This window comes from Miniopterus natalensis, chromosome 1 (assembly GCF_054644295.1).
Source record: "Miniopterus natalensis isolate mMinNat1 chromosome 1, mMinNat1.hap1, whole genome shotgun sequence".
NCBI classification, from domain to species: domain Eukaryota; kingdom Metazoa; phylum Chordata; class Mammalia; order Chiroptera; family Miniopteridae; genus Miniopterus; species Miniopterus natalensis.
In genome coordinates, this window is record NC_142081.1 from 179,203,518 (window position 1) to 179,227,120 (window position 23,603).

At 39.7% G+C, this 23,603-nt stretch overlaps 1 protein-coding gene across 1 annotated transcript in view; it reads left to right on the top strand.

Annotated features, from left to right (window-relative positions):
• The first annotated feature begins 8,227 nt into the window (after positions 1-8,227).
• The window catches only part of RBM47 (RNA binding motif protein 47), a 32,427-nt gene continuing 17,051 nt past the window's right edge, over positions 8,228-23,603 (top strand). The window contains exon 1 of the mRNA XM_087816896.1: positions 8,228-8,291. The gene's annotated coding sequence lies outside the window, so the exon portion shown is untranslated. The remainder of the gene's footprint in view (positions 8,292-23,603) is intronic.

Genomic DNA, 23,603 nt, shown 5'->3' on the forward strand with positions numbered 1-23,603 from the left:
TAGTGTGCGTTGTTTTTTACAAAGACCATATCTTTAATCAGAACCTAATGATTTAGTTTTATATAATATTTAACATGGGTTTAATCTTAAGACTCATTCTGGATTTTGACCCTGTACTAACCTGGTATTTCCTAGTCACTGTTGATAGCTTCAGATTGTATTACTGGCGAGTAATAAAACTGTCTCTTTTTAAAAATATAGGTAGATACATAGATTTAAAACTTTTTCACTCTGGCCTTTTTACGTCCCCTCTAGGCTACTTCATATTGCTATAGCTTACAGAATTTACCAAGGTTAACAATCGCAGAATAACCACTAAGGGAAAGCTGGAGACCACCACTTTGATATTTTTGTTTTAGGAAGAGTTACAAGATTTGCTTCTCTCTTGATATGCCGTGGAGCTCATTTTATTCCTGGTTCAGGAGTTCTCTAATCCCAGGTGTCACAAGGCTTTCAGGAGCCCCCCTGCATCCTCCTGCCCCCATCCCCGACCTCCCCACTGCCTGGACCTAAGTGCTTGAAAGGAGCGTATTTACTCTGCCGAAGGGCCCCAGGTCCTTCCCATCGGTTGTCATGTGCAGGCTGTTTTGGTATCACCACTCCCTTCTCTCTCTTTCTACACCCCTTCTACTGTTCTCCAATTTTTACCAGTAAATCCATTTCCAGCTCCAAGTGGATAAAGTAAAACAAGATGAAAGTTCAGTTGATGTGTTATTTTTGCCTGTACTCTTTTCCTTCCAGGCTTATCATAAACATGATTGTCGGTAGTGATTAGGAGGGAAGGTAAAGTGTACTCACTCCAGCCCACACCCCAGAAATGTAAGAAAAAAGCAGTATTTGCTAAAACTGTAACATTTCTAAGAAACCCATAGTAACATACATTTTTTTTTAATACTGTCTATATGCCAAGAAATTTCCTAAGCACTTTACACGTATTTTCCCTTCAGCCCCCATCACGAGCCGGGTGAAGTAGGAATTCTCTTTCTTGTCTCGTCCAGCAGCGCAGGTAGCCGGCGCCCATCATTCTAGGAAGGTGCATTTAAAAAATCATTCGTTTCCTTTTAATCAATACTGGTGTTTGGATAAAATATTTTGGTTAAATTTCCTTCTCTGTGGAATGCCAGAGCTTCTGTCTTCGGTCGCATTTCCTTTCGTTACAGTAGCACTTCCATGAAGTTTTCGGGCTGCTGGTGAGCATTTCATAACTTCAGTGTTAGCACCTCCCTCTCCCCACTCAGAGCCCACTCCAGGTGCCCTTAGCAAATGACTCCCAAGGCGTTTAAGTGGCCAAGGCTCGTTGACCAATGAGGACACGTGTGTCGTGTTATCAGAGTTACGCAGTTCCTGGGATCAGGAGCGAAGGTTGCTTAAGCAAAGCTTTTGTTACTATTAGCCTGTCGCATCCAGATTTCAGGACTGGAAAGGTAGGGGACACCTTATTTGTCTTAATTGTACAAGAGGAGGAGATGGTTGTGTTTTGTTAAAGTAATTTAGATCGGGTCGAATGAATACATGAGCCGTTTTGTTTGTTTTTAATTGAAGGCAAAAGAAAAAAGTGATGTTGGTGAGAATTTCAAATGCTGTACCGTTTATCTTACTAGCAGCAAAGCCAAAATTCTTAAGTTACGAACATTTTTTTAAAAGATCAGTTCACCTGGCAGCTCTTTACTATACACTATAGAAGCTAGGACTTTACAAAGTCATTATTTCATACATTGCTGCTGTTTCGACTGCGAGATAAAAAGCAGGATTTATCAATAAGGTCCACAGTTGTTTTCCACAGACATTCCAGATTCAGTCTCTAAAAGAAATCTATGATTTTAAGCTATGAGATAATGAAAATTTTTTTTAAGTTAATAGAATTAGCATTACGATAATTATCACATAAAGGTCAGCCACAATGCCGTTTTCTCTGAGAAAAGTTTTGGTACAAGAAGACTCCTGTATCAATCACTTTTTCAAAGTAAGGTTTATGAAACAGGATCAGTTACCTGTAGATTTTATGCTTTAAAGACTACAGAAAAGTTTCACTTTCATTAAAAAGAGTAGTTTAGTTATATTTTATGTGCTGTTTGAGATTTGTTCTAATATTATCTCAAAGAAACAAGAGAAATGGAATCATTTGCTTCTTTCTACCTGGAAATGGAGCAGTTTGAATAGCATTCGAAGCTAATCCTCAAAAGAAAAACCTTCCTCATTATGAATAAAATGATAAACCAATGTTACAATGAAGTGTATACATAAAAAATGTATGCCGTTATTGTCATTAGCCTACATCTAATGTTTAGTAGTAGAAGTAAATTTGGGTTCGAAGAAAAGTGTAACTGGTTTCCTATTATTGCTTTTCCCCCAAAGATGGCTTAATATGGGTTGTATTTTATAACAGAAGTTAGATAATACGTTTGTTTATTTTTGTCTAATTTGTAAAGAGAATTTTTTTGTCTAATTTGTAAAGAGAATTTTTTTAGTGCACATATCACTGAATATAAATGCCCAAAGATTTAAGTTATTTCACATTCCTCCTTTTCTTATTATTTTTATATACTATTTAAAAGTCTTGCATCCTGAAACTTTCTACGTTTATTAGATTTGTTCCAAATGCCATCTTATGGTAAGCCACTCTCAAGATCCCCCTCACAGCCTCTCACTCTGTTTGGCTCCTTGGGGGAGGGAGATGGGGTTGACCAACAGTCAGGGAGTTAACTATTCACAGCAGAGAAGCCCTGCTAGCCATCTTCTCCAGCACAAGTAAATGCTGTTTCTCAATTCCAAGCCAAGGGTCAAAGGTTTTAGACTAACTTCACAGATCAGAGGTCAGGCATGAATTGCTGCAATTTGTAGTTCAATTCTGCCGATATGACAGAATTTCACAGCTATGATGATTGCTTTTTTTCCACTTCTGCACACAGGCCAGGCCAGGCAGTTAACAGTGTAATTTGTACAAGTCAGCCCTTGGCACCCGAGTTTAATGAGTAACTAGCTGGTGCCTTAGGTTTCACTGGTACAAGGTGCATATTATAAAAAGGGTCAAATGTTAATGCACCAAGATGGGGTGGGGGTGGGGGTGGGGAGTGATAGCTCAATAACCACCACCTGTGAATCATATGTAACGAATTAGTAATTTGTATTTATTTTTAAAATCCTGTTTCTGTGGCGTGAATGTTAGTATGTTCATTTTCTTTGCTGCTAAAGAGGTAGATAATTTTTTAAGTGTAGCAAGAAAGAATGGTCTGATTAGAGATTATTGACTGAGCAGTAGAAAGTGAAATTGCAGGTTCTGTTTACTCCTTTTGTGGGTCTCTGAGGTTTCTCAAAAGCTTTCCAAAATGGGACAGGTTTTCAAGAATCTAGGGAACAAATTGGATAACCAGGGAGTTCTGAACCTAAGATATTTATGATATCCGGCATTCTCCTCAACAAAAAAATTAAACTCTTATATTTCTAACCCAGGTTGAAATTATCTTTTACTGCTTAAAGTTGAATACTGGGACTCTTGAGAAAGAAATTCTTTGACAGTGGGCCTTGACAATCCATGGGTTTGCCATTCACAGTTTTGAGCCATAAATGACTCTAAAGCTGCAATATAAATGCATATAATTCACCATTTTTGTTATAGCACAACTTTACTCTTCCAGACTCGGGTGCAGAAGCAATTGGAATTTTCCATGGAGCAGAATAGTTAAGAGCACAGATTCTGGTCTCAGACCTCCTGAGTTTGAATTCCAGCTCATCACTTTCAGCTAAGGGGCCTTAGCCAATGGGCAGCTTCCCTGTGCCTTAGTTCCCTCATCCCCAGAATGAAAATAACCATAGAATTTGCTTCATGGGATTGTGGTAGTGATTAAATAAAACAGTACCTGGTGCATAGTAAGCACTCACTGAATGTCATCTGTTGTTAACACTATTAATATTATTGTATCATGTAGCTTGTGAATAAGCCCAGCCTACCCCATACGTCATCCCAAGTTGGCTTAGTCTTGGTCTTTGCTCCATTCATGTCATTAGGGACACCACATACGGCATAGTTGGACAAGTTCTAGTCTAGCACTCTTTTAGATGCTATCTTTTCCCCCACTAGCTGACTTGCTGTTGCACGTGAAAGCTGTAAAAAGAGAGAAATCCAAACCATCTGGTTTCCTTTCCAAGTTGTTTTCATTCTGTCCTTCGGTGAGAAACATTTGAGTTAAAAGAAATTCATGAGCGATACCACACCAGGGGCTAATTTTATCCCTGATGATATGTATTATACTTACTAGGACTCATGCTTTCCAGAAATGCCAAAAATGAAAATCTTAAAAAGTAAATTTTTCATTCCATTTCTTCCCTTTATTCCCAAGGCACTTAGAAGTAGCATTTGAATAAAAACGTAATTTTTACTACCAGGGACAATATAAAAATTATGTGCTTAGCATTAAAAAGGTAGTATAACATCTCACATTAGTCAAAAAATTAAGCACCTACTGGGTGCTAGGATGGGGTGTGGGACACGGGTTATAGTAGTGAATCAAACCTAGATCTGTTATACCAAGTATTGTAAGGGGGTTAAACCAAATAAAATGGCCAGTAGTCTACCGTTTCTGTCCTCCTTCAGCTTCATGTGATTCGGCCTCATGTTATTGAGGAGTGCTGTGAGGGATTATAGGACGTTACAGGAACGTATCTCGGGCTCCAGGGATGACTTCGAGGGTGAGCTTTAAGGATGAGTGTAAGCTGGTTAGGCAGGGGCGCTGGCGAGGGTTGGAAGCGTTAGGAACAGCTTGTGTAAGAGGGAAAGTGACACAGGATGAGGCTGACAGAAGGAGCCAGTCTTCCTTTATTTATTTGTTTGTTTTCCAAAGTCTTCCTTATAGGACCTACAAAGAATATTGACTTTATCCTACGGCAGTGGGAAGATTGTTTAGAGGCTTAAGCAGGAAGGTGATATGATCAAATTGTGTGTTTTTAAAAGGTCACCTTTCCTGCCTTGGGAGCTACATTGACTGCAGTGGGCAAGAGCAGATGGGACAAAGTCAGTTGAGAGGCTCCTGCCAGCATCCAGGCAGGAACTGGTGGTTGGCAGTTTGCAAAGTGCTTTCAAATGTGCTATCTTATTTTATCACTGTAATAGTTCTTCCCTGAGGTGTTAATACCAGCTTCAGTCCAATGGCATGCCCATGGTGAGCTGGCGCCGGTGGCAGTGAGAACTAGAACTCATCTCACTCTTGCCCCGTGGTCTCCTGGTAGCATTAGGCCCACGTACCAGCATCGCTGGGTGTGCACAGTTGGTTTCTCTTAAGAAAGGATTTGCTTTTAAGAAACAGAACTCTCATTCCTTGGGGTGGAGGGTGGGGATGAAAGGGTTACTTTGTTAGCTTAGGGTTATGACTGAGAGTTGAAAGCAAGCAGAATGTGACCTGGAACTTAATATTGAACTAGAACATCTTTTTGGAAAAAATACATATATTCATTTCATGTATTTATTTCCTGCCTCATCCCCAAAATGGACTTGATACAACTTTCAAAACTACATATGGTACAACAAGAACAGAAGGTAAAAAGTCAGGGCAGGCACATTAAGATGATGCCACAGGTATCTTAAGTCCACCAAACATTTGCTGAAGAGAGAATCATAATCAACTCTAAGATTCATATACCCCAAAATAAAAACAAGCCAAGTGTTCTACTCAGAACAGCTTTTCCTTCTACTGGAATCTAGAAAAATTTCCCCATTGGGTCTTCATAAAGACTCTATGCTATAGCAAGCAATATCCGTACCTGTTTTACAGAATGAGTGAGGGGATTGGAGTGAGTTAATTAACCCAATTCATGTCTGGAGGCCATTTCTTATTAGTATACCAAGTTATGAGACCATTGATAAAAGTTTCCTCCACAGTAAAATCAAAGATATGGACTAGAGCTGGACTTCTCAAAGTGGGTGCCGTGGGGTACCTAATAATGTGTCAGGAGGAGTGTGAAGCCACAGGACAAAGTGGCATATGGGTTGTGTTTGAAGATTTTTATGACAAAACAACATTAAAATTGTTATGAAATGTGTTTGGAGTCGTTCTGGAAACAAACAACTGAACCTAAGTGTTTCATTTGGGGGAAGTTTTCTGTTTCTTGAACAGCCACGAGAGGCACATCAATAGCCCTTCTTTCCTTCATAAAGATATAATAAAAAACTAAGTAAAACCTATCATTTTATTAATATGTTAATAGTTTTCAATTCATGGAGTTTACGTGTCCATTGCCATGATCCTATTTTTTAAAGGGGGAAATTTTGCCATTATGTGAAAAGAGAAAACTCACAACTGTGCACAAACAATACGTGCCAGAATGGTGCTTGATAAATATTTTCTCTGTTCTCCATACAGTTCTGCAAGGAATTATCTCCACTTTTATGGATGTGGAAACTGAGGCTCAGAAAAGTTGAATAAATTTGTCTGGATTCACTTAGCTAGTAAATGAATAGTGCAGGAGTCTACATTTCATTTCGTTGCCAGAGTAGGGTAGGATTAATTTCAGGATGCAACTTGTACATTTGCATATTTATTTTTCCTTAACAAACATCGTGATGTTGATCATAAGGTGTTATCCAGGATGCAGCATTTAGGAAATCATCATCACAGACCTGGGTGTAGGTTATATACTTTGAGCAGTAGTTTAACAGCTGTTACTTTATGATTTATTTGAGGGTATGGTGCTCTCCCTCCCCCCCAGTAAATCATTGATAAAAATGATTAAAATCAGCTCCTTGTTTGGTCTTATTGCGTGTGTTCCCATCAGGTTGTGGATCCCATTGAATGCTTTGCCAGTCATTGCAATATAAAGATAGTTACAACAGAATAATTTTGGAGCTGCAACTATCTTTAGAGGCCATTTAATCAGCCGGTTCCAAACCGTGCTCTCTGTAGTCCAAACGGCCCTGCGGGGGCCCCCACAGCCCCTGTGGGCGGTGGAGCAGAATCGGTAGTGAGCTGGAGGGCCCTCCCCATATCATCCCCTTCCTCCACTTCAGCCAGCTCCTGTTTTCTCAGTTTTGTTTCTGCACCGAGATACATTTTTGGTGGAAGAAAGCGTGCTACACCTAAAAAAAATGAAGCAAAACAAATATTAAAACCGTTTGAAAACTACCAGTCATCCAACTCCTAATTTTCTTCAAGGGAACAAACTTTGGCTCAAATAAGTGAAGTGATTTGCCCAAGAACACAGAAAAAGGCACAGCAGAGCCAGGATTAAAACTATCAAACCATCAGATTCTACATTTTAAATATATACAATCATATTTGTCAATTTATTTCTCAATAAAGTTGGGAAAAATTAAAAAACAAAACAAAAACTAGTCTTCTAGCCCCCCAGTCTGGTCCTGCAGCCACTGTGCCATATTGAATCTTAGGGGGCTCTGTGAGGGCTCTCGGTAGTTGGGAGGGAATATTCTTAAAGTTGGGCAGATTATGTATCCAGATGTGAAATATAGGTAAAAGTTTTGTGCTTAGGATATACTTTAATGTCTCATCCAAAATTTCCTTATCTTGAACTCTTAAGTCTACTAAATTTGAATATTTTCTATGTCATGACTTTAAAGGTCCTTTATCCTAGGACCCCCAAATCCTGTGGGACTTTCCATGCAAAGAACATTCTCAGCAGAATCTCAGCTGCACATTTTAGGGCAGAATATCAAGTCACTTTGATAGCAGCTGTCATCAGTTGGCAGTGATGGTGGTTCCTATTGCAGTGGTCTTGGGACCCTCTCTGGATTCAGCAGGAAAAAGTGTGGTGATCTATCAGTGATGTGTAGCAAAGCCCCCAAGTGGGGACGGGGGCCCATGAGTTAGATTTACCATCCCTGTAAAGGGAACCACCTCATTTTTTAAGGGTCTGTAAGCATAAAATATAGGCTATATCTGTGTTCCTTCCTAAATATGTATTGTTCATCTTAGAGTCATGGGTGCTCTAAAGAAGGCAGAGGGGAAAAATAAGAAATGGAAGAAACTGGTCATTTTCATATTCCTGTTCCCTGTTCAAGGGCAGGAAGAAGAAAAGGGGTTGCGTTCCTTGGTTTGTGGAGAACATGATAGAGTAATGGCAGTCCATTTTTTGAAGAAAATGCTCCAAATTTCTAACGCATGTATGAAAATTATATTGAAATAGAAAACATTTCTAGCTTTTTTTTTTTTTTTATCCATAAGATCTGCCTTAAAGGGCACTCCGAAAATTGAACTGAGAAGCCCCAAGCAAGCTGCCTGAATTTCCCTGCGTGTTCCCACTCTACATCCTGTAAAGGACCAGACAAGTCAAATTGGTGGTTTTTGGTGAGTACACCAGCTGTGTCCTTAAGGAAAAACATAAATTTTCATTCCTGTTGACCGAGTTATCTGCTACTTAGCGTGCACCTGGTATGTCATTATGTGGCAACAGGAGCGGTTATACAGAGTAAGTCATTTTGAACCCACAACATAAATCCTTATTTCTTTGTTTCGTTTACATCTTTGTGGCTTAAGAGGAAAAATATTGCTGCCATACGCATGTGTGAGCATCTTAGGAAATAAGAGGTGAGGAATAATTATGTATTGCTTATAGTTTGTCTTTTGCACTCTCCCAACAGGGGTCAAGGGTATTTCAATCAGCATTGTCTTCCGAAAGGGCTGGACACAAGGAAGGGTCCTTTGTACAAGCTATGGAAGATGATTATATTTTCTTGAACAGTCCTCATTCCTTTTCTAATTTGTTTCCTCACTTGTCATATAAAGTAAAAGTAATTGTCATGTCAGACCCTAACTCATGGCAGTCCAGTGAATTACAACATATGTAAATACACTTTGACAACTCCATAATTCTCTACAGGTAGAAGGTAGTATTCTGTGGCTGATCATTTTAAGCACACTGTGGCAGGGATGGGAAGCATGAAAGAGAGGTCATGTGTATCGTCTTCATCTGGAACCCTGCATGGCCAGCCCTCCCCAGTCGCAGCCACAGCCCTCACATAGATCTGAAAGGTAAAGGCAATAGATCTTGTATGTCAGGGAGGGGTCCTAGTGACACTGATGTGCCCAAAAACTCCTCACCCCCAACCCCACCCCAAAAGTTCCTTCTTTTCATATCCTCTAGGGTGGAATCTGAACTGAATCAGGAACTTGGAGAGCTGATTTTTTTTTTTTTAATTATAATTTTTTTCTTTTTTTAAAAGCATACTTATTAAAGGAAACCTAGAAAAATAAAGCAACAATATAAAATTACTTAAAATCCCACGTACCAAAGAAACCGCAATTAACATTACGGTCTATTTATTCCTTTTTCATTGTTTTAAATATTTCATATACATTCTAAAATATGATTTTACAAAGTTAACATAGTTGAGAACATGAAATTAATATTCTAGTCTACAACTATCCCATAATTTATTTAGCCATTTCCATACTGTTGAAAGCTATGTTTGTTACTCACAATAGTAAATACAGGCTATTCTATTCATTACATTATGTTATAAATACCACTGTAGTGAACATAATTGGCTATAAATTTTACTTGTGTCACTGATTATTTTCTTGGGGTGAATTTCCCTAAATGGAACCACTGGACTAATGAGAATGAACACTGTAAAGCCCTGGATATATTCCAACTGTCCTCCAGAAATGTGCCAAATTATATTTGTCCTCTCGTGACATATGACACTGTTCGTTTCACTGCATGCATGTGATGATTGCGTTCTATCGCTTTAAGAAAGTTTAAAAATCAAATATTTCTACGGAAGCTCAGGAAATAAAAACCTATTTCCGCCCCCTGGCCCACCCCAGCCTTAACCAGTATCAGGTCCCTGCAGTCGAAGACAGTGTCATTGGATTGGCATTGTGTTTCAGTAGCAATTTCTCAGACCTGTTTATGGGGAAAGCATGTGTGAGCTTGTGGTCATTCGCTGGGTATTTGTTATCACCGCCTCTGTTCATTCTGTACTGTGTCCTTCAGGAGAACAGAGGAACACCCTTTCATTGTGAGAAGCTTCATTCAGTCGGGAGTCCAAACAGCAAACTTAATACTTATCCTAGGATAGGTCACTTACCTTCTCAAGGCCTGTTTCTTCTTTAAAGTGAGAGGCTCAGTCTGTCTGTATCTCAAGAGTGTCTGAAGTGGTCATTAGTAAACAGCGGTGAGTGCACATGGGGTGAAAACAACAGTAAAGGTCATTATGTAGGTTTCTGAACTTGACCGCGGACACCGTGATGTTCTGTCACTTCCGTTCTCCAGCAGTGAAAGCACATCACTTTAGGACAGAAATTAGGAGAATTTTTCAAGTTATTTTTTTTTAAGTGTGAAAGTAAATAGGAAAATCCTTCACTATGGCCTCTAAGGTTTCCTTTAGCTCTGACATCTATAATTCATAAATAACAGATAAGCTACCAAAGACTAAGCACCCCCAAAGCAAAGGAAAGGCCAGTGGGCTTCACAGAAGGGTTTGTATAATCATGACTAGAATTTAAAGGTGACAGATTCTACAGATTAGTTCTGTCTGATCTTCATCTTCACTCCAGTACTAGTTGCCCTCCGCCCCCTGCCAAACACACACTGAAAGACGACACTTGCACTGTTCATGGGTTTTTATCAGATTTTCAAGCTTTGGAACACACCAAACAGGTTTAAGGGGTAAATAAAATAACGAATATTTAGCTATCCTTCACCATTACCACCTACACCTGCCAGAAATGTTACAATTGTTGACTAAACTACTGAGCAATTTCAGGGAGACTGGGCAAACTTTGTGAGAAAACCTGCCACCTTCCAAGTGGTCTTTCTGATGTAGATTGCCCCTTGCATATTAATATAGAGTAGGTACTTCATAAATATTTTTTGGATTCCTCTCTACTCTTTTTTTTTTTTTTTTGGCCACTTTGTAATACTGGTTTGCTTTGTACTTTAAAATATATATATTTACATTTATGTTGGGACAACTTCCAAAATCTAAAAGCACAAAGGAATTGTAATAGTTCCCCAAACTGGCTCTAATCTTAATCTTGGAACAACATGGACACTTTTTTTTTTTTTTAAAATATATCTTTACTGATTTCAGAGAGAGGGAGGGAGAGAGAGACAGAGAGATAGAAACATCAGTGATGAGAGAGTTGTCATTGATGGTCTGCCTCCTGTATGCCCCCAACTGGGGATCAAGCCCACAACCCAGGCCTGTGCCCTGACCAGGAATCGAACTGTGATCTCCTGGATCCTAGGTGGATGTTCATCTGCTGAGCCACGCCCAGCTGGGCTGGACACTTTTTGACTATATCTCATACAGGAAAAAAGTCTCATTTGCTAATATATTGGTCATTTGTCTCTCTTTGCAATTTGAATTGCAAACATGAAGAAAAAGCTATAGCACCTAGAGCATCATTTTTCTAATCATTTCCCCACCTTCTCATAAAAATCTGCATTCTTTTTATTTCATATAATAACTCTGCTTATTTTCCAGGACTCTCTTGTTATTTATTGTGGTAAAATATATATAACATAATATTTACAATTTTAACCATTTTTAGGAGTACAGTCCAGGAACATTAAATACATTCACATTGTTGTGCAAATACCACCATTCATCTCCAGAACTTTTTCATTTTCCCAAACGGAAACTTTGTACCCATTAAACAATAACTCCCCATTCCTCCCTCCCCTCTGCTCCTGGCAACCACCTTTCTACTTCCTGTTTCTATGAATTTGATTATTCCAGGTATTTCATATAAGATGAATTATACAACACTTGTCATTTTGGGTCTGGCTTATTTCACTTAGCACAGTGTCTTCATGGTTTATCCATGTTGTTGCATGCGTCAGAATTTCCCTTTAGAGGCCGAATAATATTTTGTTGTGTATATATACCATATTTTGTTCATCCATGCATTGATGGACATTTGGGTTATTTCCACCTTTTGGCTATGTGGATAATAATGCTATGATCTTGGGTGTACAGATATCTGTTTGACTCCCTGCTTTCAGTTCTTTTGGGTATATACCCTATAGTGGAATTGGTGGATCATATGATAATTCTATGTCTAAGTTTTTAAGGGACCGCTTTAGTTTTCCATGGCAGCTGTGCCATTTTACATTCCCATGAGCAATGCACAAGGATTCCATTTCTCCACATCCTTACCAGCACTTGTTATTTTGGTTTTATTTTGTTTGTTGTTGTTGTTTTTAAAGTAGTAGCCATCCTAATGAGTATGAAGTGGTATATCATTGTGGTTTCGATTTGTATTTCCCAAGTGATTAGTGATGTTGAGCATCTTTTCATATTCTGGTTGGCTATTTGGGTATCACCCTTTGGAGAAATGCCTATTCATCCCTTTGCCCGTTTTAAAATTGGCTGATTTGTTTTGTTGCTGTTGCAGTGTAGGAGTTCCTTGTGTATTCTGGATATTAATTCCTTAATATTTTAAGGGATTAGTTTCTCCCATCCCATCGGTTGCCTTTTCACTCTGTTGATAGTATCCTTTGATTCATACAGGTTTTTCAAAGAGGTACTTTTCAGTCCGCTGAGTCTCAATGAAGATGTGTGTCAGCCAGTTAAGCACATGGCACACATTGACATCTAATGCTCATCCTCACTTATTTCTCTGCCTAGTGTCGGCTTTGGTGGTTTCGCAGCAGACAGGTGAGAGAAAGCTGAAGCAGTCGGGGAGCTAAGCGCTCAGCTGGTCAGCCCTTGTAACTAGGATGCAGCAGGGAGCCCGCGGCTGGGGTCAGGATGCGCGTTTTGATGTAAACATGCTGGATGAAACCCCCAGCAAAAGAACAGCAGAGTCGATAGCGCTTAGACTAAAAAGGGAAAAGTATATGTGTGATATGTATGTATGTCTTTTTAGCAGCAGAGGAAAAGAAGCAGGTCATGCCGCACTGAATGTGGCTGTGAATTATGGGCGACAGGCAATATTTATTTATTTTTGTACAAAAATTAATCTCTCCATGTTGCTTTAGAGAAACAAAACTTGTTTAGCCACATAAGCTGGATAGGTCTGCCTCGCCTTCACTTGGAGAACCTCGAGAGGTGAGAAGGACCCACCAGGCCCTGTAAACTACCTCTCCTGGTGTCGCCAAGGCCAAAGGTCTGCGCCTGGCTGGCTGCCCTCTGATGGGTTTGGAGAGAACAGCCCACGAGAACATAACTCAGAGCTGCAGGATTCTCCACACGAATTAGATTCTCAACATTAGAACATGGTCTTAACAGTTGGGTGTCCAAATCGCAAATAAATTAGTGTTAAATCTACTAAGACTCTGGCTTCAGGACCTATGAGAAACACACTGTGAGCCAATCCGCCCCCTCTTGGTTTTCAGGAGGACAGGTTTATGAGAGAGAAACCCCATTTGCTGCTGTAGGTCCTCATTTTCTCTTTGCCATAAAAGGGGATTTGGAGAAAGAGGAGATAACTTAGCCAAGTAAGTTTCTCCCATGCAGGTGGGATAAGATAAACCGTGCTTTCTGAAAACATTTTGCAAGACTGGTGTGGTATATTGTGTTTCCCTCGAAGCATTTGAAGTCATTTCACGCTTTATTAACCCAAAGAATATCCACTATTTTTCTTTGCAACTGGGAATAAATGACTAGCTAAAATCAGGGACATTTTTGCTGGTATATGAGTTTTTCAACTGAAATATTAGCTCAAGTGCACACAACAAAAGTACAGAATACGTAAGACATGAATGGCAGTCATACTCCAACACTAGTCCCAGGAGTTAATATACCTGGAAAATCATAAGCTTCCCAGCACTTGAACGTTTCATTCTAAATTCTCTGGGTTTCGTAGGACTGTGGATATGTAGGGTGTCCCAAAAAAATGTATACACACTTTAACAGCTCAACTGATGTTTCTTTCTTTTCAGATTTAACCCATTGGAATTAATAATTATTCAAAGCCTGTATACATTTTTTTTGAGGACACCCTGTATTTTCTGTTCCTTTCCATTCTTAAAATTTAAGTCTACATTTCATGAGCTTCTTTCATTAATCTAGTTCTACTTTCCATGTAACTTTTATGTTCCCCCCGCCCCTCTTCTCCTCTGTAAATAAATATCTTTCCTCAGAATAGAACAACTTTGTCTTTTCCAAAGATCTTCAAATTCCACCTCAAGAAAATGGTAAATTTAGCATTTAAGTAATGTGTAATTGACAAACTCTTTTCCCATCCCTAGTTTTAGATGATATTATTACTACATTTTGTTCAGATGGTGAATACCTGTTAAAAACTGGGGTGTGTGTGTTTTATTTAAACAATGATTAAAGCAAACAGCTAATCAGATGGTAGCATTGCTCTATGCCTATGCATTACTCTGGGGTACTTATTAACCAAGGTCATAGCATTATAAAAACAGTGGTCATACAAACACACTGCTGGACAAGTCTTGGAATGACTATTTGTGCACAGTCCTGGATGCAGGTAAACCACACAAGTTACATATAAATAGGTATATGAAAAAAAAATTTTCCAAAGCAATTTACTGGTAGTTATATATGATGATAAAACTATTTTTGTAATTGTATCCTGCCATGTTTCTTATAAAACACAATGCTCATTCATTGATTCTTTCATTCATTCCTCCCCTTATTGAAACATTCTTTCCTGCAGTGCTAGGCACTGGGGATACCAAAATAAGGGTCCCTGCCTTTGAAAAGCTTTGATCATAGCTAAAAAAACACACAAACATATTGCTTTAATTTTCTAATATAATTCAAACAGTGTAGAAGTGGAAATATCCTCAAGTATCTAAATCACTTCATAATAGGTGAATTTTACTTTTTGTGTTATTAAGGTAACATCTCTCTTAGACAGCCCCATTTCTAATAGAGCCCTTTGAAAAAACTGAAAAACAAATGAAGTTGATAAAACGTGCCGAGATATTCACAAATAGCCATCACAGGTTCCTTCTCAGACCAATGAATGTGTGGTCTTACATTCTTTCCATGTTTTTATAATAAAGAATCAAGCTATTGGGTATGAGGGTTTAACCTTAGCCACCCTTTTGCTTAGAAGGACCTACCTCTTCCTTTGTTTCTCACAGTATACCAAAAAATAAAAATAAAAATATCTAAGTAGCACCAGGGAACAAAGCTAGAAAGGTAGGAAAGGGAGAACAACACTTAAACATTCAATGAATAAAAGCAAATGTATTTTCTGGGTTAGTTTCAAGTAGCATTTTTAATACATATTGTCTTTTGTCTCCCACTGGAAAGTTCACTTCCTTTTATATTTTTTCTCATAAAGAGCCTATTATAGTCATATTGTCATGAAATGTTGTGGTATTTGAAGATATTTTTAACTTCAGAAATACCTCACATTCAACTTAAACATTTATAGAAGAAAGCAGCCCAGTATCTCAGTGTTGAGAGTATCCCTGGCCAAATGCTATTTCACTGTAATCATTGCCTTGAGGCATCCTAGTCAATGAAATACAGGAACATCAACATTAATAGGATCTGTTTTTTCTGTGGTAGCAGATATTGTTACACAGTCACAACTGAAATGACTAATGTTAACCAAACCAAATGTGAAGGTCACACCTAAAACTGAAGCCAATGTTTGACTGTGTCACTCTATTTCAGAGCCTTTGTTTGAGGACAGGCAATTTGTCATTTTTCTTACAAAGAGACCTGCGATATTCTTGTATACTACTCTTTGACACCACCAGAAGGTAATAAAGGAACATATCTTGTAGAGTATTTACTCATGTATAATATGACATTGTAATAATAGACCATACTAATACTGCATTACTACTTGCAAACTACCAGTATAGTTTGAAATTGGGAAGAAAAGCACTTACACATCATAAAGACTAAAAGCTTATATTTGGCAAAGTTCACTTTCTAAATCTGTTTTGGCATAAATTCAAGAAATCAAACAAATGAAAAATATCCTTTACAGACAAATTCTAGAATTTTAAAAAAGCTATTAATATGTGGATCTCTATTGTATATGGACTATCTGGGTTTGGCTTTGTTTCAAATATAAGCAGACTCTACTTTCAAGTAGAAGTTAAACTAGAGACTGTCACACCAAAGATGAGGCTTCTTTATTAAATTATAATCCCAAATTTACTATTATCTCATTGTTTTCAGCTAAACACATGATCACCTTTGTTCTCAGTTTCTTCATCAAGAAAATGGGACTGATACTTTTGCATAGTGTTGTAGGTATACAGGGTGTCCCCCAAAAATGTAGACACACTCTAACAGCTGATAGCTCAATTTTGAAAATGAAATGTATTTTAATCAACACTGACTTTATAATTCAAAGTGTGTGTATACGTTTTGGGGGGATACCCTGTATATACATACACAGGGAAAGTACATAAAGGGAAGATAGATAATACACAGATAGATAACTTGAATCAGACTCTAAATGACATGGAGGACTTCGGTCTAAAGAAATCCCTTTACAAATTAAAGAATATATATATATATGTTTTAATCCTCACCTGAGGATTTTTTTATTTTTATTGCTTTTTTAGAGAGAGTAGAAGAGAGGGAGGGAGAGGGAGAGAGAGAGACAGAGAGAGAGAGAGAAAGAGGTGAGAGAGACATTGACTGGTTGCCTCCGTACATGCCCTGACTGGGGACTGGGAGCGAACCCGCAACCGAGGTACATTCCCTTGACTGGGAACAGAACCTGAGACCCTTCGGTGTGCAGGCCGATGCTCTAACCACTGAGCCACACCAGCCAGGGCTAAAGACTATTTTTATAATAAAAAGAATCATTCATGAAACTGCCAATTCCCATATTCAAATGCTGGCACATAAAATTTTTCTGAGAATATTATGCCCAGGTTTCTTCCCCAAACTTCTTTTGGTAATTTTGATATCTCATGGTTAATAAACAATATTTAGGACCTACTACATTCAATGGGTAGGAACAAAACATCAGTGTAGGTATACTAAGTAGTATAAAAAATATAATATACAATTGGACAAATATCAAAAGAATATAGTATTTGCTTTTTGTGTAAGCATGGGTTTTAAAATGCATCATTATAATCACACATTTCACATGTACAGTGACTTTTTTTTAATAACAGTTTATTAAATTAATTGGAGTGACAATAGTTAATATGAACATAAAGATTTCAGGTGTGGGTTTCTATGTTACAGATCTGTATATTGCTCTATGTGCCCACCACCCAAAGTCATATCTTCTCCCGTCATTATATAGTAAGACGCCCTTCACCCCCACCCCCTTCCCTCTGGCAACCACCACACTGCTGTTAGTGTCCACAAGTTCCAGTTTTATATCCCACATAGGAGTGAAATCATACGGTTGTATAGCGTCTTAAAGCACTTTTCCCTATAAATATAGAAGGTACTAGTATATAAGTTCCCTTCCAGTTCGTCTACAACTTTTTGGAAGTAAATTCGCTAAGGTTCTTTAACTTTTGAAATTATATTGTCAAGCAGAAACTTTGTGATTCTGAGCTGTGATTACTATATAGTTCTCCACAAAGAGAAGATCCTTGGAAAACATCTGTTTGCACCAACTGAGATAATGATGATACAGAGATTTGAGCATTTACTGTAGCCTAGTACTTTTCTGTGTCTTTCATAGATGATCCCACTTAATCCTCACATCGTGAGGTGTGTTATCACCATTTTACAGATGGTGAAATTGAGGCTCAGGGAGATTAAGTGACTTGTGTGATGACACTTATTTCTCAAGTGCAGAAGCCAGTATATGAAGGCGGGCCGTCTGCCTCCAGAACCTGCGCGTGTGACCATTGTCCCCGCAGCCTCCTCGTAGTCCCAGCTCTCGCTTAAACATTTGGATTACGTGAATTCTAATCCTTAAACATTTCCATTTAAGAATTCAATTCCATAAAAGTTTAAGTCTAAAAAATAGAATTCAAGAATGTGAACTACTTTATAAAGGGCCAGAAATAGGCCTTGGAACAGTTTGCAGAAGAGGGGTGCGGCGCGACGAGGCACGTGGCAGGAAGGAATGGTTCCAGCTTCACTGCGGATCTGTGCTTGACTTTCCTTCACCTGTATCCGCCGGTGTCCATTTCTCACTGATAGTGTTTTCATTGTCAGCACTGTCTGTAGCTAACCCTGCTATCGCTAAGAAACCAGCAAAAACTGTACCATGGTAGAGAAGCTTGGGCTTCGTCATCAGCTAAGTGTCAATTCTGAGTGACTTTGGGCAAATTATTTGATTTCTCTGAGCCTCAAGCTTCTGAAATTTAAAAGGGAGTAACAATAGCTAACATTTATCAAGCCCTTGACTACGTATACTGTCCTCATATAACATCATCCATAGATTCTGCGAATTTAAGCGAAACGATGTATAACAAAACCAGTTTTACCACAGGCTAATTGATACAAGCAACAATTAAGTTCCTACCCATCTCATCAACATTCTAACAACGACAATGAGTAAAGTGATGTTATCTGAGGACCCACTGCACTGAGCTTTGTTCTAAGCCCTTGGCATATATTATCTCCTTTATCCCTCACAGTGATGCCTTGAGATGGTGATGATTAATACCACCATTCTCATTTTGCAGGTGAGGTTGGTGAGGAACTAAGACTTTAAATAAATTACCGACATCACCAGCTACACAGCGGAAGAGCTGGGGCTCAAGCTGAGGAAATCTGTCTCTAGAGCATGGCTCTTTTGCTGTAAAGGGCCAGACAGTAAATACTTTAGGTTTTGCAGGCCACACTGTCTCTGCTACAACAGCTCGCCTCTGCCACAGCAGCCACAGACAATAGGTGACAAAGGGGCGTGGCTGTGTTCCAGTAAAACTTCGTAAGAACAGCCAGAGGGTGGCATTTGGCCCACTGGTAGTAGTTTGCTGATAACCCCACTCGAGAGTCCACATTTGATGTCATAAAAATCAAATAACTTCCTTAAGGTATTTTATAAGTGCTCAAAATGGTAGCTATCATTAACTCAAGAGTTTTTCAACTATGCATTAAGGAAATTCTTTGAGAGAATATTTCTAGTCCATCGCCTTCCCACCAGGGAGAATTGTATTTAATTCACCTATACTCTTAGTGCCGCTCTCTTATCATGTGAGTGAAATACAGTCTACAGTCACTTTTCAAGAAGTACAGGACATGCTGTGGGACAGTGTCCTCCTCAGATCACCTCGCGGTGCTAAAAGATGGCAGTCAGCAGACTATCCAGCTCCTAAAGACACTCAGTGGAATGGGTTTTGATTTTCATGATTTCATTCCTTCATTACAGCATCATTGCTTATGTGTTATGTCTGCAACCACGTGGCGTATAACAGGATGAGTTCTGAAGCGTGGGAAGATAAGGAGAGCTCCACGCTCGCAGATTTTCCACCGCTAAACGTAGTGCAACTGGGCACGTGCCTGTGTTCAGTCCTTGCCCACCTCCTATACCTGCGTCGCTCCTTGGGTTCTGTTTTGACCCCTGGTCCATTGTTGCTTGCACACTTCACTCAGCCGCTGTTGTAGCTTTGGCACGCAATAAGATGTTTGTTGGAAGAGCAAATGTGACCTCCTAGGGATGAACAACCTTATTGGCTTCCCATTCTGCTCATGGTGGTCCCTCTGCTCTCTCTCTCCCTTTCCCTCCTCCGTCTACCCTTGGTAGACTAGGAGTCCCAAGGACTATGGAATGTCACCACTGTTTCCCCAAGCCCCTTGTATGGCCTGGCATACAGCAAATGTTTAATCAGTGTTTGAATGAATGAGTGAATGAATGAACGCATACATAAGTATCATTTGTCTATTCTATCAGACACTTTTTGCCTAAGGGGTAGAGAGGTTGGTGTGTTAGTACCAGTGAATTGACTATTCCAGGAGCGCGTTTTTAGTGATTGTTCATAGTATATCTAAAAAAAAACAAACACAACACCACACAAAAATCCACCTCTGAATCTTAAATGAGGCTTTCTACATTATTGAAGAAACCAGCAGTGACGTTTGAGCAAAGTCCAAAACTTTAAAACCAGACTGTCAGCAGTTTTCGTGTGTCCATGAAGCAAAGAGGTCTGAATTTAAATGAGGCACATCTACAGCTTGGCAGATCCTTAGCCTGATTTCAAAAGTAGTGGTTGTGTGACCCAGGCTTGTCTGTTTGTGATGACAAATCAGTTTGACACCAAATTAAATGGGTAGTTTGGCATCATAGAGACACTGCCTTGGACCTTTGAAAAGTGTAGCACATTTCTCAGTCTTGACGGCCTTGACAGTAAGAGCCAGGTCAAGACATGGAGCCCCTACTGAGGGTGGAGAGTATATAAAATAACAACTTCTCTATTTGATTTAGTGCCTGCCATGTGCAAGTATATAATCTGCTAATAGCGCCAAGACTTGGCCAGGAATTCTCAACAGTGAGCAGTTTGGGGTTGTCAAAGTGGGGGTGGGGGGCTTCTTGCATCTAGGAGAGAGGGTAGGGATGCCATGCACAGGACCACCCCCCACAGCACAGAATTATCACAACCCAAATGTCAGGGAACAAGGTCAAGAGACCCTGCATTAAATGATACCTAAGGTCCATCTGCAGCTCAGAGTCTGGGATTTGATGAAATTAAATGTATATGTGAAATAATTTTATAAATTGCAAAACACTTTATAAATGTAAGCTGCTATTACATGAGCCATTGCTGCTTCTCCCCTTCCTGCTCCGTTCTGGTATCTGTCTGCTGGTCAGCCTTTCTTTTCCTTGCCAGATCCTCGAAGGTTTAGGTCAAAGGAGCCAAATAAGGAGTGAAACTAGAAGTCTCTCCTCCTGATTGTTCAGAGTTTGGGAAAACATTAATCCACGGGGCAGATGTGTGCCGAATTTACGGGTTTCATTATTTTCAGCATTACCCCATCAACCTGTTGAGAAAAAGTGTCAGTGTGTAATGCTTATTTAAAGGGAACAAGATAACAGATTCCTAACGGGTATTGGTTTGCTGCCAAACGCCCGTGCACAGCCCCCTCCACCCCTTTCGGGCGGGTGACTTGATCCCTGGGAACCCACAGCAAAATGCCTCATTTTCAGGGATGTGTTGATAGAAATGCCTGGGAGAAGTGAGCCCCTTGGCTCTGCATCTGTTTATCAAACACAATCATTCATTGAAGGATATGCTTTGCCGTAACGAAGTCTATACAGGCATCCACACAGTTTAAGACCCAGTGGGAATGAACTCTTCTCACGCTAACCAGCAGTGGACACAGGTATGGCCCAGAATGTCGTTACTCCACTGCCTCTCTATCTCAGGATTTTACCGAAAAAAGAGAGTCATGGAAGGTTTTTATGTGTCCCGAGGGCCATGCTCTTACATAGAAGAAGGTTGCCTTCAGCTTATTATTTGGACTCCCAGGTAAATTCCAAGTATTTGCCTCCATTTTGAGCAGAACTTCTACCCTTTCAAACTTGGAGGTAGCAGAAATGTCCCCTGCCGGAGGCCTGCCTGCTAGGGGGGTGCTCTCCCCGCTGTTTACTCTAGTGGGTGGTGGCAGCTTGGCTCAGGGTGAGATAACCGCTCAGGGTGAGGCTGAATCTTGGAAACCTTTTGCAGGAGCTGGCCTTCGACTCCCGCCCCCCGCCACATACACCCCGGTCTGTGGCATTAAATGTCCTTTAATCCTGAAACTAATCCTCTGAAATGGGTGCTATCACTAGAACGGTCTTAGAGATGTGGGAATGGAATTCAGGTAATTCCCCTTGTATAACATGGACAGTAAGTGGCACAGTCCTGATTGGAACTTGCATTTCTTTGGCTCCCAAGGCTTCGCTCTTAAGCAGTATGGTATGTGCTCTGTTGTACCTATGTTGCGTGTATGTCAGGTCATGCCTATGAAGCAACTGTTTAGGAAAGACAAAATTTTCATGGTATGAATAAGGAACATCAATATAGAAATCTAATCACAGATGTAGAATTACCTCTTGGATAAATACATTTTAAAACCTTCCATTGAATTAAACGCCAGCTAGTGCTGGCAGATGCTGCTCCCCACTGAATATATCTTCAAACTGCAGTGTGTCCGCTGGCCAGCAAATAAAACTCTCCCAAGAATTCCAAATTGCATATTAATTTCAAACGTACACACCTAGAGAAGTGAACCAAAGTTAACCAGCGGTTTGGATAATTCTAGAGTAAATGCAGGCCTGTTTCGGTTCCTAGATAATGATGGGTTGGTAAACCTCAGAAGTATTTTCCTGTACAATGGTATCCCTTGCCCTCTAAAACATCCCATTTCAAAGTTAAAATCCTACTGAAAAGTACTCTGACCCATACTAAGAAAGGAATTCAAATCCTTGATGGTTTTTGCTTTACGTCTGAGTTAATCCTGAAATTTTATTTTACCCTGACAAGCTCAAACTCAACCTCAAACAAAGACAACAAAAATTCTAGCTAAATAGTTCAGAATAATAAATAAAAGCTTGATTTGAAAGGATATGTTTCTCTGTTTTATATGCCAAACTGTGCATAAGCGATTTGTTTCAAATGTAGTGCCATGTTTGTTTAACGCTAGCAACCTTCTGTGAACACCAATGTATTTTTAGTGTGTGTGTGAGAATGGCTGTGGATTGGGAGGGTCCTGCCTCAGGGGATTTGGCATCCACGTGGATGACTGATTGGACCTTTTGCATCCAATTCAGCAAGTCTCTTCAGGTTCATACTGGAAGAGCCTTTGCAAACTGCTCTGGCCAAGGGTTAGATGAGAAACAGGCTTACGCTTGGGTGCCTGAGCCACACCACCAGGGGAGAGTCACACTGCCAGGCAGCTTACTGCTGTGAATGGGACCTGGGAGACCCTGGCACACCAGTCTGCACCAGAACTCCCAGGCTGGGCTTCTCAGACTGACTGGTTTAAAGCTGACTACAATAATCTCTTGCCTGTTTCCCTGTAAAACTAAGAATCCTACATAGGGGCAAGATTCTTACAAGTTCAAATACTTTTTTTTTTTAGTTCGAATTTCTTAGGCTAAGATTTCTTGAGCACATAGTGCTAGGTTCTACACTGGGAGCTTTACAGGGATCACTGCATTTACTCTCACCACAGCCCTGTGATGAGGGTCACTCAGGGGCAGCTGGAGCAGACTTAAGCCAGGGTTCAAAGACCATCTCTGATGCTCATGAACTAAAAATCTACTAAAACTCTCTGTGCCTCAGTTTCTTTGTAAGGTAGAAATCCTAATTCCCATACGAACGTTGTGAGGATTGAAGTCAGTTAAGTACATATAAAGAGCTTAGCACACTGCCTGGCACATAATAGGCATTCAATAAATGTTTTTGTCACCATTTTAAAGATGAGAATATTGAGGCTTAAAGTAGTTAAATGGCTTTTTCCCGGGTTCACAACTAGTAAGCAGAGGAGCCAAGATTTAGAACTAGGTCCCTCTGACTCCACAGACTGTGTATTTATTCAGTGGGCTAGGCGGCCAAAATCAGACCGTCTGGTCCATTTAAAAACTGTCATATGCTGAATGAATGAAATTGGGTAATTATGTGTCATTTGTCCAGATTTTTAAAATTATGATTCACATACAAGTTTTACCTTATGAAGTCGGCTTATTAATCATTGTGTCCACACCTTTATCCCAAGGGTAATACTGTCATTCAAAAGGTAGTATTTCTCACTACTCAGTCGGCCTTCCCAAACACACACGCACACACATAATTGCACTCTC